The following is a 6,000-nucleotide window of genomic DNA, read 5'->3' on the forward strand; positions in this document are numbered from 1 at the left end:
CAAAGGAAAAGGAACAGTGGATGCCTCTAGCCACCTGTCATCAAAGTTGATGGGCAATCACCTGTCAAGTGACCATTCTTTGGCAAGGGGATAGGAACAGATAGATCTGCATTTTAGCAAACAACCGCATGGCACCTCTTTCATCACCAGACTCTGTCTCCGTCCTCACATCAGGAATGAAATTTATCTGGAAGTAACATTCAGGAAAAGGCATTCTCAAAGGGTGACTGAACCCATAAAAGTAAGGGGCTAAACCACCCCAAGTTCTCTCTCTCTTTCATCTTAGAAGACAAAAGCCTTTGAACTATGAGAGTAGACCCTGGGCTGAGAATTTGGTCAGCAGAGTTAGTGGGAACATGTAGTATGGGACTTCATCTTGAACCAAGTCTAGTTTGTTAAGATTTAGTGCTAGGAAGCAACTTATCTTTATTTCTCTTGTAACCATTTCTGACTTTAATGCCTTATATTTGTACTCGCTTTAAATCTATCTCCTTGTAGTTAAATCAACTTGTTTTATCGTTTAATTCAAATGGGTAACTCCATTTAGGGTGGCAAACTGTTGTATATTGATCCCTTTAGCGAGGCAACAGACCTAATATATTGGGACTGTCCATGAGAGGGCTGAACAGTGCAGAACACATGTTTTAGGGGGAAATCTGGGACGGGGCATGTGTTGGGGTCATCCTGCAAGTGGTAACCAAGGCTGGTGGAAGCCAAAGTGTCACTGGAGTGTTGCTGACAGGTTGCTGGGGGTAGAATGGCTGGATCAGCTATACGCAAACAGCATGTGACCTGCACGCTGGCAGGCTGTTTGTGATAGACCAAAGTTGGAAGTTACAATAGCAAAGCATTGTGAGGCACCCATGGTTGCAGGGCAAGTGGTGACACAGCCCCGCACTGATCTGGACTGCAGCCCAAAATGTCATAGTCATTCATTCATAATGTCTGTGAATCGACCCACAACAGATTTTTTCAATTTGATGAAGTTTTGCAGAAGTTTTTGGTTCAGTTTGACCTGATTTTTGTTTGTTTATTTTTCAGAACTGCCAGTACATTGAAAAATCAATTATTCACTCAGCTGTATCTGGGCACTGTTTTGAAAACATGGATAAATCTGTAGTTTCATGTCCCTTGAGGGCTGTAGTGGGCATGGTTTTCCTGACAAGATTAGATAAGGCTTAAGGGTGTCATACTTGGCTTTCAAACCCCTCAGATATGCCTCCAACTCATTTTATGGCTGGGGAAATGCAGGCCGAAAGACTGTGACGTGCTCAATGCCTCAGAGGGAGTCAGAGTCAGATCCAGCATTAGCCTGCAAGAGGTCCTGGTTCCCAGGCTTGTCTTTACACTGCACCCTTCTCTCTCTCTCTCTAGTGATAATAAATTACTTTCTCAGAAGAGTGGCCTGCAATGTGGATTTTTAACATCTTGATTCAAATTTTCATGACAAATTTTGAATTTTTGTCACCATTTTTCAACCAGACCCAAAATTAAAATACACTTCTTGTTCCGTGGGTCTTTCTACAATTTGGAGAAGAAAGTTCTGTAGGGCCAGGTACTGTATCTCAACTTCCAGTCTTCAAAGCAGTTGTGTTCATTAAAATCAGGGGTATTTTTTGTCATAGAAATACCACCCTGGGTTAATTATAGTGGCCTAGACTTCTCTCTTCCCCTCCCTTACAAACACAAGTAACATAGGCTTTTCTTTGCCATCCAGGTAACTAGTCTCATGACCAAAAGAAATTTAATCCAAGCGTTTGTAGTAGCAGTTAGGATTGGTCCAAAGCTTTATGGTGCCACCTTTGTATCTTAAAACAGAACCCCTGGCCTTCTCTACATTATGGTCCTGAGCTATCACCCACCGAAATCAGTGGAAAGGCTACCATTGACTTCAGAGTGCAAAGAATCAAACCCTATCTGGCCATAAAAATGCCACCCATTTTAAATCTTGTTTCCACTGAAGGAATCCTCACAATAGAGTCATAGGTGTCTAGCCTTTGAACAGCTACTAGAAGACTCTCTCCATAGGCTCAATCTGGAGTCCTGATGCAGGCAAAACTGCTGCTGAAATCAGCTGGGTGTTGGGAATGCTATTTTGATCCTCACAGCACTACTTCACCACAAAAATGTTGTGGATTTTGCTCTCTTCCATGAAGGACCCGGCCTGTTCTATTATTATTATTGATTAAAAGCATTCCTGAGAAAAATCACATTTGAACAGGCAAATCAGTTAAGCCAGGAGACACTCAGAGACAAGCTCTGTTCTGCCATCAGTTCTCTTTTGTTATGTCATGCTGTGAAAAACTGTGTGGAGCTGCATGAGGGCATTAGCTGATGTGACTGATGCAAGGCAACCAGATACCAGTGACAACATAATGGATCAACTGCCAGGCTAGGCAGCCATCACATTATATTCTGGTAAATGTTTGTCTTACAGTATGTTCATAGCCAGGCAGGGCTTCCCCATGCCACGGTACTGGAGCACATTGCTCTCCTGGTGTGCAGAAGTGAACACTGGGTAGGGCAATAGCCGGAATCCATTTTTGGATAAAGCTTTATTTAGCTGCACAAGGGTCCAAGGTATATAAGATCAGGTTTTCATCCACCTCATGAAGGGCCTGATCCAAAGCCTACTTGAGTCACAGGAAATACACTGGTTGACTTCAGTAAGCTTGGGATCAGGCCCTAAGCACAGCAAAAATGCTTTTCAAGGGCAGCTCTGTCCTCGCCAAAATATCAGCTTATCTTTTACCTGTTATTTCTAGGTCACCTTTCGCCAGTGTTAATCCGAAGCTGAAAGCTACTTTCACCCTGTGGCCAGGGAGACAGCCCGGCTGCTGAGGCTTCAAAGCCACTACTGGCCTCCTGAATCCCTACTGGGTACCGTCACTGACTGACAAAAGCAGCATACTTTTGTTTTAAGTTCAATTGACAGACACCATATCCTAAGCTCATGATTGTCTCCTCCTACCTACTAAGCTATTTCAATGACTTGCTGTGCTGCATCAGCACAGGGCAAGGAGGCTGAAATCCCCATTACAGTGCAATAGTTCTGTCACTCGCAGTGCTTAGCAAACTCATTTCAGCAACCCTGAGGGTGCAAAAAGTGAGGTCAGGCTGGTCAGTCCTATGGTCTAGAGAGAGTCAAAGAGCCCTTTACTTTAAGCAAATGTCAGTGACTAAATATGCTCATTTCACTCCCCTGACATCGTCGTTACTGGCAGCCCACTTCCATATATGGCTATAAAAATTAGGCAATTCCTCACCGGTGACCAGGGCAGGGAGACACTTTTGTCCTCTGAATAGAATTAGATTGTGCAAAACACTGAACCCTCCCTTAGCTAGAACCCGTGGAGGTCCCTATGGATACAAACAGATGGACTATGGACAACAATGGAAACGTTATACATACATCAGAGGTGTTATGTTATCACTTGGTCACTGTACGTAAACAAACAAGTGGGTTTAGGTAGGGCATGAGATCTGCAAATGGTGTATCCTCAATACCTGGACAATGATATTGTCCTGTCTCAGAACATCAGTATCAAACCACATCACCACTGATATAAGTGAAAAAAGAACAAGTGGAAGAATCATCCCCTTCCATGCCAAGCGTCTTTGGGACACAGATTTACTAGACTCTAAAATCTGGCATCCAGAAACCACCGTGATGTGTGTATTAGAAAGGCCTACCTCAGACTAGATTACTAGATTTGATTAGAGTACATAGATAACATTTCATTGTCATAACCATAATATGTTAGATAAACCTTGTGTCATTTAACACAACATTTAACATTTGTGTATTTAACACAATTCCAGAAATCAGACCATACACCCCTCCCACTTCATCCAAACAGCTTTGGAATACTGATAACATCCAACCAATGCATTCATGCTTAGCTACTGTGATGATGGGTAGTAGGCAGTACAAATCCCTAAAATAGATAATCACCTAAAAGATCTTAATTCAACAAAGGATCTAAGAGTTAGCATTGGTTCATACACTCTGATACCACGGTGGTGAATGTGGTATAGGTTAAATTAAACATAGACAGACAGAATATACCCTGAAGAGAAGCTCTGTACAATACAAATGGAGACCATTAAGCTACAGTAAGGAATTCATCTAAGGATATTTATGGCCCCATCATATAAGAGCTTATTTTCTCTGAACGGTAAGGTACAGAAGTAACTCAGCTGTGTATAATGCATCTACCTTTAAGATGATTTACTCACTGCCTATCCTTTCTCCTGGTTTCAAATAGCCTAGCATAAAGTTCTGTGGATTCATCAGGTGCACCTTCACTACCATATAAAATCATGTTGTCATGTCTATTCACTAAAACCTACATTAATCTCTGTGATGTAAATAAAAACTATAAGCTCTCTAGTTACTCTCATTTACCCACACATTAAAAAACAATACAGGTGAATTTAGGGTCCAGGACAGTGAGGAATGAATAGAATTATTCACTTACAATAATAGAACCATAGAAGATTAGGGTTGGAAGAGACCTCAAGAGGTCATCTAGTCCAATCCCCTGCTCAAAGCAGGACCAACCCCAACTAAATCATCCCGAGTTGAGCCTTAAAACCTCTAAGGATGGAGATTCCACCACCTTCCTAGGTACCCCATTCCAGTGCTTCACCACCCTCCTAGTGAAATAGTGTTTCCTAATATCCAACCTAGACCTCCCCGACTGCAACTTGAGATGATTGCTCCTTGTTCTGTCATCTGCCACCACTGAGAACAGCCTAGCTCCATCCTCTTTGGAACCCCCCTTCAGGTAGTTGAAGGCTGCTATCAAATCTCCCCTTACTCTTCTCTTCTGCAGACAAAATAAGCCCAGTTCCCTCAGCCTCTCCTCATATGTCATGTGCCCCAGCCCCCTAATAATTTTTATTGCCCTCTGCTGGACTCTGTCCAATTTGTCCACATCCTTTCTGTAGTGGGGGGCACAAAACTGGACACAATACTCCAGATGTGGCCTCACAAGTGCCAAACAGAGGGGAATAATCACTTCCCTGGATCTGCTGGCAATGCTCCTACTAATGCAGCCCAATATGCTGTTAGCCTTCTTGGCAACAAGGGCACACTGTTGACTCATATCCAGCTTCTCGTCCTCTGTAATCCCCAGGTCCTTTTCTGCAGAACTGCTGTCTAGCCATTCGGTCAATAGTCTGTAGCGGTGCATGGGATTCTTCCATCCTAAATGCAGGAATCTGCACTTGTCCTTGTTGAACCTCATCAGATTTCTTTTGGCCCAATCTTCCAATTTGTCTAGGTCACTCTGGACGCTAGCCCTCCTTCCAGTGTATCTACTTCTCCCCCCATCTTAGTGTCATCCGTGAACTTGCTAAGGGTGCAATCCATCCCATCATCCAGATCATTAACGAAGATGTTGGACAAAACCGGCCCCAGGACCAACCCCTGGGGCACGCTGCTTGCCTTGAGCTCACACAACTGATGCATCTCAATCCTGATTTGCAGACTCAGTGCTATTCCTGTCTGGAGCACATATTACCAGCCACTTTTAATTGTATTAAACCTTGAGGTGTCTTGGTGCCATAACCAAAACCTCACAATCTGGAGTGAGATTAAAACCAGTCTCCATATGTTTAAAGCTAATGTGATAATTCACTGCACCCTCTAGACCCACACCCACGCGAATTGCACCTAACCAAACACAGCTACCGTCTGGCCTAATAAAAACAACCATGCTGTTTCTAATAATACATTTCACTTGAGCTTGCACTGCTTCTATCATGCCGTGGTAGAAACCTCTGGCCACTCTCATGTGTGAAGGATTAGTTTGACCTTTCAAACATTTATTAGTATTCACCAGAGCTACTCTGTTTCACTAATGTCTAGTACATGCTAATAACTGAAGAACAGATTCTGAGAGCCTTATGCACATTGAATAATACCCTACTCCTCTAACAGACCTATTGAAATCAATGGGACTACACATGGAATTAGGTACTACTCAGTGTTAA

Source organism: Lepidochelys olivacea (assembly GCF_965140295.1).
Source record: "Lepidochelys olivacea isolate rLepOli2 genome assembly, chromosome: 8".
Classification (NCBI taxonomy): domain Eukaryota; kingdom Metazoa; phylum Chordata; order Testudines; family Cheloniidae; genus Lepidochelys; species Lepidochelys olivacea.